Below are 14504 nucleotides of genomic sequence, written 5' to 3'. Positions count from 1 at the left end.
GCAGTCCCACACTTATTATTTATGATGTAATTTTTTGCCCCCATTACTAGAGCATAAGCTCCCTGTCCACCCTGTGAACACAGCTCGCTGTTCCCCCTGCACCACACGCAGTCAGTAACCAGAACACAGGAGTTGCTCCATGAGCATCTCTTGACCAAATGAATGCTGATATTTAAGGAGGTTTTCTGGGCATGCTCCAAGTCATTAACCCTGACAGTCCTGGTTCTTATTAGGTAGCTAATCTCAGGCCAAATATCACAGTGTTTCTCCTCCTTAACCCATGTATGTCACCCCATTCTTCAAGAGCCAAGGTCAGGAGGAGGAAGGCCTGGATTTTTTTTTTTTTTTCTTTTAAGCGGGGGCCACTCTTCATCGCGGTGCGCGGGCCTCTCACTATCGCGGCCTCTCTTGTTGCGGAGCACAGGCTCCAGACACGCAGGCTCAGTAGTTGTGGCTCACAGGCCTAGTCGCTCTGCAGCATGTGGGATCTTCCCAGACCAGGGCTCGAACCCGTGTCCCCTGCATTGGCAGGCAGATTCTCAACCACTGCGCCACCAGGGAAGCCCCGGAAGGCCTGGATTTTAATCCTGTATCTGCACCTAATACTTAGTAAGTGAACTTTAGCAAAAGCGGACTGCCTTTCCAGATTTCAGATTTCTTACTGTTGTATGAAAAAGTCTCCTCATGGCTCTCACACTCTGGATCGGTGAATGCCGTTTCCAATCTACAGCAAAATTCGGCTCACACCCAAAGTAAAACATCTCCTTTGGAATTCTCTGGGTTATTCTTGCTTCAAAGTCCTTATCCGTGTCACTTTCATTTGATCACATCACTGCTGAGAATCCTGAACTGGAGTTCAGGCCCATCAAGTCAGGCCTACAGCTGATGGGGCAGAACACCTAGGCCTCCACTCGCTGCACATTCCCTTCTGAGACTAGTCAAGGACCACTGGGACTGAGCCCAGCAAAGCCCCCACTGTAGGTCAGGACCCTGGCAGATGCCTCTTATGCTACTCAGAGGAAAGCCCAAAGTTCCCTCGTGGCCCCAAGGCCCTCTATAAGCCCCTGCTCTGTTTTTTTTTTACATCTTTATTGGGGTATACTTGCTTTACAATGGTTAGTTTCTGCTTTATAACAAAGTGAATCAGTTATACATATACAGTTATTGGGGTATAATTGCTTTCCAATGGTGTGTTAGTTTCTGCTTTATAACAAAGTGCATCAGTTATACATATACATATACATGTTCCCATATGGCATCTTTGCTATTCAAACATTCCAAGCCAACTCCCACCTCTCCTGCGGCCTCCTCTGGCCTTTGCACCCTCTGCTCTCTGCCTGGCACTCTCCTCTCCCCCAGACGTTCTAATGAGTCCTTCCCTCCCTTTCATTCAGGTCTCTGCTCAAACATCAGGCCTGATCACAGGGGCTTTCCGTGACCAGGCTACACTACGCCCATCCCAGCGCTCTCTGTCCCTGAGCTGTGCTTCATTCTTCACGTTACTTGTCACAAGGAAGTATACGTGTATTGTCTCTCTCCCGAGGGACTTCATTTTGTTTCCTGTTGTATATCCAGTGCCTAAATTAGTAGGTATTCAGAAAATATTTATTGAATGAGTGAATGGATAAAGCAATGAATAAGTGATGCTCTATTAGCAACCGAGGAGACAGCAGATCTAAAGCTGCAGGAGTATGTGAAGGTCTGGAGGAGTGGTGCCCACGAGGACATGCAGGGCAAGCTTGGGTCCCTAGACCCCAAGGCTGGTGAGCCAAGGGGGCAGGGTTCATGGGGTTGTGTGTTGGAGGAGGCAGGGGGATGTTGCCAGTCCCTGGGTCTCCTGCCAAGTGAACACTGAGTCACTGGCAGCTGGGGAACCCCCAGGGTAATATCAGTAGAAATGAGAATCGGGACGTAGATGGCCTTGTTGCCAGAAGATGGATGGCACGTGCTGCCTTTTTTTTTCTTTGTCTCCTTTTTGTAATCTGTCTTTAAAAAAAAAAACCTAACCAAATTCCACATTGAAGGCTTCTGTGAAATAATGCCCAGTTTCACTCATTACCATCTCCTTTCCCCAAGCTTAGACTCAGGGAGACCCAAAGATCATCTTTCAAAACTCTCACCCTTGCTCTAAGTACGTACCAGATTGCTCTCTGGACTGTGAGTTCCTTGCGAGAAGCCTGTTAACTTCCAGAACCAACCACAGTGGATGGCACTTGGCCCACTCTCCATAAATGTCTGATGACTCAATAAGTATATTTTGAACTCGGTCTCCCGTAAGACAATGAGCTTAACAAACATCACTAATTATATGCTATTATCATCTACGTTCCACTACGCCAGTGTTGGTAGAAGAGTTCTGAATAGAGGTTGGTTCAACGATTGGGAGACTCATAAAATAAAGAAGGAATTTCCACATGTGTTAAATAGAGTGTGATAAAACCAACTGTTGCTAATGAAACCCTTATCTAACATGTGGACTTTCCAGAGACTTCCACCTATACTGCATATAAAGAAGATAATTATAGCTGTGAATTAGATTTTTATTTTCAATATTTCAATTTTTAATTTTGACTATAATTGAAAATTAATATTCAGAGTACAGTTAACATTTTATCTAAATTTTTTTCTAAGAAATAATTTGGTCTTTTCATAAAAATACTCTGTCTTAAATGTGATTTTATATCGTAGGGTGATATTTTACTGACAGTATAGAAGATTCAATATAATTAATTCAGCAAACATTAACTGAATGCGTACAATACACAAGTCACTATGCTAGGCACAGTTAAAAAAATATAAGCTTTACATAAAAACTTCACAGTGGACTGATTAAGTTGTTTATATTTTATGGACAGAACTATACTTATATTAATATAGAATATCTGTAGTCACATTAAAAACCCTTTGAAGGTGGATATACTATTTACGGGATGCCTTCAGCCACATAATAATGCAGGGCACATCTTGAGCGGAACTACACAGGGAGTTTCTAACGTGAACGTTGCTTTCATTCCCGGCTCCAACACCATCATCACAATATTGCTTAGCATTCTAAACCTCAACCACTATTTTTAATAAATGACCTCAAACATCATGCTCCAGAAGAAAAACCTTCTAACGGCTTCCCAGTTCCCTGAAAATAAAGCCTACCTCCCCTCCCCAATATGCAAGGCTGGCCTTAGTTCAAATGACAAACCCAGAGAGGTCTTTCCTGACCTTCTGATCTACAGAACCCCAGGCACTCTGTTACATCAGGTTCCTTCCCTTTCTCATAGGACTTTCTACTTCCTGAAACTGACTTGTCTTCCTCATTTAGGATGTACACTCCACCACAACCTTTCTTTTGATCTTTACCCTATCCCCAGATCCTGGCACATAACATTTATTTTTTTAAATTTATTTATTATTTTTGGCTGTGTTGGGTCTTTATTGCTGTGCATGGGCTTTCTCTAGTTGCAGCGAGCAGGGGGCTACTCTTTGTTGCAGTGTGCGGGCTTCTCACTGCGGTGGCTTCTCTTGTTGTGGAGCACGGGCTATAGAGCACACGGGCTTCAGTAGATGCGGCACGTGGGCTCAGTAGTTGCGGCTCACGGGCTTAGCAGCATGTGGGATCTTCCCGGACCAGGGCTTGAACCCTGTCCCCTGCATTGGCAGGTGGATTCCCAACCACTGTGCCACCAGGGAAGCCCCTGGCACATAACATTTATTGAATCAATTATTAATGAATGAACTTCCTACAGAGCTTGCATTTACTACGTTATGCATGATGATTTGAGAACTTTTATATGTTTCATCAGAGAGCAAATAATAAATGTATAGGTCATACTTTCCTACCAGGTTTTCTACACTATCATGGTGTAAGGCACACCTCACATTTGACAAAATGGGTCATAAATATAATTCAACAGCAACTACTGAATGAATCTCAGTAAATAATGATTTGGTGAACAAATGAATGAAAATAATTTTGCTCAAAATTATTGACTGAGATCCACAGAAGAAAATGGAGTCGTAACACTATGATAATATTCTCCAACTTTTAGAAGAAAACCAGAAGTATTTTTATTGTAGTTGTGAATTATTTCTGCAGCAAAAGAGCAGTTGTGGAAAAACTGAGACAGGCACTGAGAAACCACCTCGAATTGACTGCTGTGGTAAAGTTCAATAGTTCCTTTGCAGTAAACACCCCACAGAGGTCTGAATAAACTCCAAGTTCCTCCTTCTTGTGCAATAAGGCAAGCTTTATCACTCTGAAAACTAGACACTTCGGGCTTTCCTGGTGGCGCAGTGGTTGAGAGTCTGCCTGCCGATGCAGGGGACACGGGTTCGTGCCCCGGTCCGGGAAGATCCCACATGCCGCGGAGCGGCTGGGCCCGTGAGCCATGGCCGCTGAGCCTGCGCGTCCGGAGCCTGTGCTCCGCAACGGGAGAGGCCACAGCAGTGAGAGGCCCGCGTACCGCAAAAAAAAAAAAAAAAAACAAAAACAAAAAACTAGACACTTCGATATGGTTGGCTTGCCTTTGGGAAAGGGAGTAAAACCAGAAGGTTCCACATTCAGGATCTTTGTTTGGCTCGTTTTGCGCGGATCAGTGACTAAGAGGGCCTCGGGCCTCGGGAAGGAGCGATCTCCCAGGTGTTCACATCCTACCTTAGGGCACAGCCGACCTCAGATTCTACCCATCAGCACTAACTGCTCCTGGGTCGCCTGCTGAGAGCACGGCCCTGAACAAAACAGACCATGCTCCCTGGGTGACAGCCCCTTCACACAGGGTAGGGACCACGAGCTCAACAGTTCCAAATGTTCCACAGTTCCAGGACTGCGAGAACCTGACTGCCAGGCCACAGAGGCGGGCTTGGTAGAGCGTTTGCTCCCAAAAGTGGGGCCTTTGTCCAGCATCACCTTCACTCACAGGTTCTCCACGCCACCGTCTGAAGTGTGCCCTCGCACGATGTGCCTGCCTGTCATTGGCTTTAAAAAGTCATTCACAAGCTAATTTTCTCTCTGTCATGGGTCCCTATCTGAATATTCAGGACCACTTCGTGAGTAAATTTTTTTAAATCGAGTGGTTCATCACAACATTGGACCAACCTCCACTTTAAAAGAGAGGTTTGGGTACAAAGGAACCAAATCAGCAGTTGGTGGAACTGTTACTCATTTTGAAATGGTAGCTTTTCTCATTTAAGAAAAAAATAAATAAACCCCTAGTGCAGGCACGGTGAGGCGGGATTCCCCTGCACTGTCAACCACAAGTTCACTTATTCTGAAAATCAGTCTGGCATTAAGTACCGAAGGTCTTAAAATATTTAAACTCTTTGACCCAGGAATTACCTTTCCATGGATCTCACTTAAAGAAGTAATCTGAAATATGAACAAAGATTTCATCAAAATGCCAGTTATAAGACCAGTTATTTGGAAACAGCCTAACGGTCCAATCTTAAGGGAATAGTTGATAAATTATGGTAAATCATACAATCAAATATTATACAACATTAATAAAGCTTGCCGAGAAGCTGGAAAATATTTAGGACACAAGGTTAAGCAAACAGAGCTCATTGTAATATGTTATTAACTATGGAAAAACTTCATTAAATATAAAGGGGAAGAAAAATGCCAGACTCTTATGGGTGTTTTGGGGTCATGGGATTATAGGCAAATTGTCTCCCTGATTTTTTTTTATAGTTACTGTATTTTCCAAAGTTTCATTAGAAGCATGTATTGCTTTTATTAGAAATAATAACACCCCTTCAGAAATGCTAAGTCTACTGTATCACAAATACTTGCACATGTATGTTCTCATACTTGCACTGAGCTGATCTGATACTTGCCTTGCCAAGTGAGCCAAAAATGCATGCCTCTTCTATACCAAGATCAGCTTAGAGAGAGGACTGAGAATCTTGGGGTTCATACTGCGTTTCAGCCCAAAGATGCTGATTCTCAAAACTGCAAACATACCTTAGCAGCTGCCCACCTATCAGCACCTCTGTGATGAGCTCACTGTTTGTAAAAGAGGATCACTTTTCTCACCATCACTTTCATCCCAGGAGCCCCTTTTCTTCTTTACCTATTCTCATATCTCTACCAGCTTTATTTCAAGGCATCATAGTCACTGACTTGCATGCAGTTCTCTCATTAGATTATGAGATTCTTGAGATCCTTGTCATCCTGACCTCCCCAGAATCTAACAGGCTACCTGGTAAACAGTGGGAACTTAATAAATGCTATTAAATAAAATTTTACAAAATAGGAAGAAAATCACCTCCATAACTCCAAGAGAAGAATTCACTAACAGCATCATATTGTAATGGGAATCTCAGTTGGTGCATGAAATCAGGTACACTTTGGAATATCATTTGCAGTTTATGAAAGAGCACAGTAGACATTATATCGGGGAGCTGGCCCTGGGGTCCTCCTGTTAGATGGAAATGATTTCACAGAGCATCCGCACCAGACAAGGCCACTCTGTGACCGTGCTGAATCAGGACAGAAACAAGACCACTGTGTAATCCTATCTGAACACAAACAAAAACACAAATATTATCCAACCCCCAAAATGACCAATATTCCCCTAATCTGGCTAATGAGTATTTGCTGCATCTTTGCCAATTATAGTGTCAGCCTCTCTAGTCTTGCTCCTTCTAGAGAAGACTTATTAAGATACAAACTCATAGCATTATCACTGTTGTGGCCTCTCCCGTTGTGGAGCACAGGCTCCGGACGCGCAGGCTCAGCGGCCATGGCTCACGGGCCCAGCCGCTCCACGGCATGTGGGATCTTCCCGGACCCGGGGCACGAACCCGTGTCCCCTGCATCGGCAGGCAGACTCTCAACCACTGTGCCACCAGGGAAGCCCAGTCCTGCTTCTTTAAACCCTCTCCCAAATCACTTACAAGACCAAATCCTATAATCACGCATTTCTAACACCCTTTTACTGCGACACCCCATGTTTTCCTGTGGTGTACCTTTTCCCTCACTGTAACAAGTAGCAAACCCAACCTGTTCAACTACAAGTCATTTCCCAGTGGTCTCTGGCTCACTGAGAAGTTTAGTCATCCTACCTGGAACACGCTTGTCTCTTCTTTCTGCCCACACATACTTATCAGAACTCCCAGAAGCTTCCCCTGATCAGCCTTCCAGGTTTCAGATGGTTCCACTCCTTTTAGTTTCCATAACATTTACGTTCATCTGCTACTATTAAGTTTGTATTTTATAATACTGGCTGGCACTGTGATCCTGATGACTCTCTGAAAAATACTGCCAACTCTGAAATCATATTATTCCATCGTGCTGCTTTAAAAGTTTACACATGGTTGTCCTACCTCCCCAAACAGGCTATGAATTCTCAAAACTATGTCTCAAATATTTCTTTTCACTTACCTTTTCATTCCCTTTCTTCTTATCATATGTATACACAGTTCACTGCACACAGCGAACATCTACATCCAGTCATAAATTACACAGAGACCGATTTGACCTTGCGTTTGTTGGGGAATGATATATCACTCATATTTCATCAGGAAATAGTTTCATTTAGAGCATCTTCCAGTATAGACCTTTATAGCTGGAGTGTATTCCACATACCTGCTACATTCAGTATGTGCTAATGCTCTTCCTCTCTCTCCAACTCTCTCCATATATGTATCTATTTCTTATTTATCATATTTCTGGGAAAAGTACCTTTGTGTATAAAGGTAAATTCAGGCCATGGCAGCTGGCAAAGGTCCCTTCTCTTCAACTGAAGTCAGTGACTAAAATTAAGCCCTCCAAACATCTGACTTGCTGACGTATCTATCCTGCATGATGATAGCGAGCCTGCGCTGAGGGGGAAAAACCTACTAGGTTATTAAGTTTTCTGCCAAAGCTGGATATAGTCCTGCTGGACAACGCCATTCAGGTGACCTGCTCTCAGCTCACATTAAGATGTCTAAACGTTCACTCACGATGTCCCTTCCCAACCATACAACCCTGCTGACTTCCCCCTGTCTATGGCCCAGACTTGAAATTGACCTTGCCCTGCCAGGACCAGGATGTCTCCCTGAAGATCCAGGATGAGGTGGAGATACAGATATATCTCGGTTTCCATGACAGCTCCTTGATTTTCCAGTCTGGCTCCAGGAGCTCAGGCAAGTAATTTAACTTCTCTAAGCCTTCATTTCCTTGCTCAAAAAAAAAAAAAAAAAAGCCGAGATATATCTCCTCCCAGGAGTCTAATGAAGACTCGGTGAGATTATGTATCTAAGGCACATGGCAGATGCTCTACAAATGTTAGCTTTTTTCCCCTTAATAGTGCCTGACAACTAATAGAACTCCGTCTCCCTCTAAGGAGTTGCCCGTTGCCCATGCCGTATTCTTACTGACTTACACCACGAAGGATATCTAAAGCAGGGCAGACGGCAGAGTTCCTGTTCTCAGATCAACAATCAAGCTCTAGTTCTATTGATCTGCCCACCTATTCAACTTCCTGATGCTGTTCCCACTCACTTTCCTCCCTGTACCCAAACCCCAAACCAAGAATCTACCCCTGTTCTATTCTTACTGTGGCACTCTTGTCCAGTTTGCCACTGAGCACGAATGCTCTACACCTTCACCCTGACAGCCTCTATTCCATCCCCTCTGTCTGACCTGGACTCCTGGCACTCTGGTTGCCTACTGGGAGGCCCAATATGGGGCCCACCCTTCAATTTGGCCTGATATACTAGATTCTGACCTTGACCTTGAGAGGTGGTGTTGCGTAGTTTAAGCACAGGCTTTTGTTTCAGACTGCCAGGGTTTGAATCCCAGGTCTACTACTTAATGACCACATAACCTTGAGCAACTTATTTACCTCCCTAACTTTCAGCTTTCTCACAGTAGAGGGCTTTTTTGAGATTTCAATAACATAATGAATGTAAAGCATTTAACATGGTACTTGGCATACTAGGTAGGTCTTTAATAAATGTCAGTGCTACACATATAAAGGTTTTGCCCCTAGGACACGTGGTGGCCACAGGCCTCCTTTTGATACAGTCCAGTTGCTATGAATCTACCTGCAACACACAGCCACTTCACCTACTGGCCCAGCCTACCTTCCTGGTTTGGTTCCCCTTGATCTGTTTCAACCTACCAATGTTTTTGTCAACACAGACGCTCCTTCATCCTCACCAGACCTTAATAATGTTGCTCACACATGCCAGTATTCTAATTTAGGACCTATTACCTTAGGTCTCCTAAGTGGTAACCCTAATCTGTGCCTGCTGCCTCCTCTCTGCCCATTTCTCACAAACTCAATGAACTTCTATAAACAACAGTTCTGTGTTCATCACTTTACTTCCTTGTTCAAACTGTCACTGTGTCACTGGGTCTCTAATCTCATAATGCCCAAAGTAGGAGTCTCTAATCAAATGATCCCTAGAAGACCAGGCCTTCAGGAAATAAAATCCCTAGGCTGGAAATAAGGCACAGGGGTATTTGCTAAAAGCACATGGACATGGATAAATGGTGGGCTCCTCATTCAATAATATTCTGGGGGCTTCCCTGGTGGCGCAGTGGTTGGGAGTCCGCCTGCCAATGCAGGGGACACGGGTTCGTGCCCCGGTCCGGGAAGATCCCACATGCCACGGAGCGGCTGGGCCTGTGAGCCATGGCCGCTGAGCCTGCGCGTCTGGAGCCTGTGCTCCGCAACGGGAGAGGCCACAACAGTGAGAGGCCCGCGTACCGCAAAAAAAAAAAAAAAAAAAAAAAATTCTAGATCCTCTTAGCAAAGTCTAGACATGGAGGGAATTATTTCATCACCTAGCTTTGCCTTGGCTGGGAGGAAGGTCCCACTTCTGGAATTTGCATGGCCGTGGTCACCTGAGTTGCTTCCATGTGCAAACTTCACATCGTTGTGCAAGTGGCTGTCTCAAAATGGAGGGGGCAATTCTCCGCAATAATAGACATGTTGTTTTTGATTGGCAGCCTCATTGTCTTGGGAGATCTATATGATCTTAACAGAGATCATGTCAATCATGGTGCCTCTACCGGTCTCCTTTTCCCCATCCCACCACTAGCATCACATATATACAGGGTTGGGCACATGATCCAGTCCAAGACTATCACAGTAGCACTCTCTGCTGGACACAGAGACTGATTCAATGACCTCCATAGCAGGGCCAACCATAGCCCTTTCAGGAGATTCTATAAATGGGACCTGGAAGAGAGAAGACTTCTCTTTCTTATGGATCAAAAGCCAAAGGATGCAGGTTCGGAACTACCAATGGTCACCTTTCTTAGCACGTAGAAAGAGGCCTCAGAATGAAGCTGATTCAGAAAGAAGAGAAGCTGAGAAATGAGGAGAGACAGAACGAACCTTAACAAAGTCATGTGAGGCTCTGGGTTCCAGCCATGACTAAAGCAAAGTCCATGTTTGGACTTTCCAGTCACATGAGCCAATAAATCTACTTTTTCTGCCTAACGCAGTTAAATGTAGGTCCCTCGAGTGTATAACCAGATGAATCCTGATCAGCTCCCTTCCACAGGAACACAGGGGGAGGGGGAGGGGACTTGACCCCCTTTAGTGCACTTGACACCCCTTTAGTGCTTGGAGCAGAGCGACAAGGACACTGTAGGAAGGAATGCACACATCCACCTCTTCACACTTTGCTCACATTCCCATGAATTTTGTGTAATTTCACCTCTGGTCACAGTTTCCAAAGCATAATTTGCTATTGGAACATATCCCATTAATTAACAGTACAATGGTCCAAGAATCCCCAGCTTCATATGAGAATTTCCTTTTTCCAATTGCACTCAAAACTCTTGGAAAAGTCTTATCAATGACTGTAATAATCAAATCACCAGAACTCCTGCTGGGAATGGGGAGGGAGATGAGATCAGGAGGAAGCCCAGAACAGGAGTAATCAAACGAAAGATTAACAATCAGAATTCCAGATGTGTCAGGTCTTGATCTCACAATTGGAGATTCTTATCTTCCAGAATGTAACCTAAATTTTTACTCAGAAATTTGAAACTCCACTAAAATCTGATGCCACCCTTATATCTCTCTCCCATTTACACAGGGTTTCCAAAGTGTGTTCTAGCTTTTCCTGTTCCTACAGAAAGGCAATGGAGTGTACTGGTGCAAACGTGCTTTGAGAAATTAGTCCTGGTTTCATCACCTTTCTGCTTGAATAAACTCTTGTGGTTGTAATGAAAATCGATTGGCATTATGTGTGAAAATTCATCGAAAACCATCAGGTACTAAGTGAATGTTGCTATTTATTACTTTGTTTTCTGTTTTGTTTTTTTTTTTGCGGTACGCGGGCCTCTCACTGTTGTGGCCTCTCCCGCTGCGGAGCACAGGCTCCGGACGCGCAGGCTCAGCGGCCACGGCTCATGGGCCCAGCCGCTCCGCGGCATGTGGGATCTTCCCAGACCGGGGTACGAACCCATGTCCCCTGCATCGGCAGGCGGACTCTCAACCACTGCGCCACCAGTGAAGCCCCTGTTATGTATTTTAAACTCATATAATCAACGATGGGCCAGATGCCCCAGGTCAGATCTCCTTGACCTTCTATTACCATGGTCATTGTTCTTTCCCTGTGTACAGCACAGCCTGTCTTCCCCCAACCCAGACTTTACTCACCCACCCCACCACCACCCACACCTCATCCTGATTTTTCCTCATAATGCAGCATTTTAAAAAGAGGATGAAAAGATCACAGTCCAAAGTCCTTGGTCTGTCGATGAAAGCAGAGAGGCTCAGAAAAGCCTAGAAACATACCCAGGGCCACATCATTAGTGTCTCAGCCAGGACAACAACTTGGCTTTTCCAACTGCCCATCCAGTGTCCTTGGAAATCCACCATCCTGCTCCCCAGTATGAAGCAGTCCCCTGATGCTCAAGGACTCCTCCAGGTGCTCCGCGATCTATGGCACTTTTCCAGTCCCCTCCCCGCCAGCCTGTAAGCTCCCATAGGAGAGGCTACTTTGCTGTCCTTCAGCAAGCCTGGCACCATAACAAGGGTTCACCCATGTTTTCTGAATGCTTGGGCACATATCAGACCTTAGCAGACAAAACATATCTTAAGTCCTGAAATGAATACACTTGATAAAACTGCAAATCATATCTTGCGTCATAAAATGAGGGGTCCCTCTCACTGCAGATTTGTTTTTTCCATCTCTACACAAGTTCTTTTTGCAGATGTGTTCTGCTTGACCGAACTCCCCATGCAGCCTCTCATTTAGGGAGACCAACACTAAATGAAATTTATTTTAAAACTGCCTCCTCTTTTAGACTGTACATTCTATTGATAAGTAATATGCATTACCATGAAGACTATTTTATCTTCTACTAATTTTGTTTAAGAAATGTAAAAAGTGACATCTGCTTTTATTTTTGCTCTTATCTATTCTCCTAAATTAAAATGAATTTCTTTTCCTTTATGCTGAGAATTATCATGGGAAACAAACCGTTCAAATCCACTCCCTCTGTATGTCAGTAGTTATCTTTCTCTGTCCAATGAGCTATTGTCAAAATTCTGAAACTACAAAAGTCCAGGTGTTGCGATCTCACTCTGGGAAGATTCAAAAGCTTCACTAATAATTCCTCCAAGTTGGAATACAAGTGCAGCCATCATTCTTTACAATGATCTTTCCTGAAGAATCCATTCTGCTGTGGGTGCCTTTGGAATACTACATGTGTTTCTCTGGACCTGACTCAGAAGCAGCAGGTGAATCTCTATGTGCCAGCTGCCTGGAAATTGCATACAGAAGCTCCCCACACAACTCTCTTTCACTGAAAGATTCCCCAGCCTAGGATACAAAGCTAATTATAACCAGGGTTACAAATTATACCTAAATCATCTCACAATTATGAGCTCTGTAGTAGGACTTCATTAGAGAAAATCATTCCTAACCCTTCAGTATATATATTTTGAGTGAAAAATATCTCATAACATTACTTTACTAAAGCATTTAATTATAGTTTCTACTTAATAGAAGCATTACTTTCTGTTACGAAGAATGCCTATTCTTCACTTAAGCTGTTTGAAAAGCATGAAACTAAAGCAGATGCTTCTGTATGGGGAAAAAGTAGTGGAAAAATAAAGTAAGATTTGAGAAGTTTTGAAATTTAGCCTACTTTTTACAAAATGGTAATACATTCTAGTATCAGTAGCCAAATAACAAACTTGAAGGTCATTTTATAAGAGTTTCCATAACGCAAGACGTGACAAACCAGCAAAGTAAATAGCTTTCATAGGAGCTGGTAATAATTTATTCATAAAGCACTACAGAAAGTGTATCTCAGAACTCGGTTTGACAGCAAAACCTAAAAGTTCAATATTCTTACTGACAAATAAGAATAGTTGTTGATTCTTGAAATGTTTTCTGTATGTACAGTTGTCCACAAGTACTTCTGAAGGTCTTTAGAAGAAAAATCCGGGTAAGAGACACTTTAGCCCAACATACTTAGTCCAACACCAGACTCAGGTGTACTTGGTCTGACTTCAATGAGTAAATTACATAAATGTGAAGCATCTGACTATCTGGCATTACCAATGCCTGAAACTGGTATTGAAATAGTGAACTGTTCTTATTACAAATATCACCTCACACACACATACACATACTTCTTAGTCGAAATCTAGCAGCAGCAAATACACACAGAGAGCTTGTACCTACACAATGTGAAATGCTGGCTTGGGCAATTAATTATAGCAAAAGAATGATTAATGGAGAAAATCTTTCAAACCCTCAGCCCTTTCTCTTAAGGACAGACTCCATAGGGAGAAGAATAGTGCTGAACTTGGCAAACAATTGCTTCGCGTCTCCATGTCGCCTACGAAGATACTACCACATACAGATATTGCTTTAGGAAACCCTGACCACACTTTGCTCTTGCCAAGGACTACCATAAATTACGCTGTGGACATCTTTACAGAGAATGCTGAGTCTCTGGAATGAAGACAAAGGAGGGTGTAGCTTGGAGAAACCCAGCCAGGCGCTCCAAGGCTCCGGGTTCTGAGAGGCTGCCCCTCGCGGCTCCTCTTGCGCTCTGAGGACTGGGGAGTCCGGAACTGACGGCGGGCTTGGTTTATTTCGCAAACTTCAGGAGACAGTGTTTACCCTAACTCCGGGGTCCCAAGCGGGGCGGGGGAGGGGGAATAAAGCAGCGCCCCGTTTCAGCTGCACTGACTGCCCACCCACCTCCCCACCGCCGGCAGCACCCTTTCCTTCCCCCTCACCTGTCCTGAGCTCGGGGCCTCGGGGGTCCGGTCGCCTGTCGCGGCTCTCACTCCCGGAGCTGGTGCGACGTCCGGCGCCTCCGGAGCCGAGCGAAGGAGGCGACGGGGTCGGGGGCGTCAGCAGGAAGCTCGGCAGCCGCGGGCAGCCGCGGTCTCGCTCCCCATCCCGGCGGGGCTCGGGCAGCGGGCGCGGCGCTGCCACGGCAGGCGGATGAGTCAGGCGAGGGGGCGGGCGGCGAGGTGTGCGGGCCGGCGGAGGGGAGTGGCGGCGGCGGCCTCTGGGCGGGGGGCGCGTCGCTGTCT

At 44.8% G+C, this 14504-nt stretch overlaps 1 protein-coding gene across 2 annotated transcripts in view; it reads right to left on the bottom strand.

Moving 5' to 3' along the window:
- Positions 1–14263, bottom strand: part of TMEM200A (transmembrane protein 200A) — a gene marked incomplete at its 3' end in the record, with an annotated part of 70201 nt that extends 55938 nt beyond the window's left edge. Inside the window, exon 1 of one of the 2 annotated variants that reach the window (XM_082669382.1) lies at positions 14202–14263. Of the gene's footprint in view, positions 1–7579; positions 7701–14201 lie in introns of those variants that run through there. The other variant, XM_082669381.1, reaches the window with a different exon arrangement.
- Between the last annotated feature and the right edge of the window lie 241 nt (positions 14264–14504).

Source organism: Grampus griseus (genome assembly GCF_964374135.1).
Source record: "Grampus griseus genome assembly, chromosome: 13".
Classification (NCBI taxonomy): Eukaryota; Metazoa; Chordata; class Mammalia; order Artiodactyla; family Delphinidae; genus Grampus; species Grampus griseus.
This window is presented reverse-complemented; position numbering and strand designations above follow the sequence as displayed.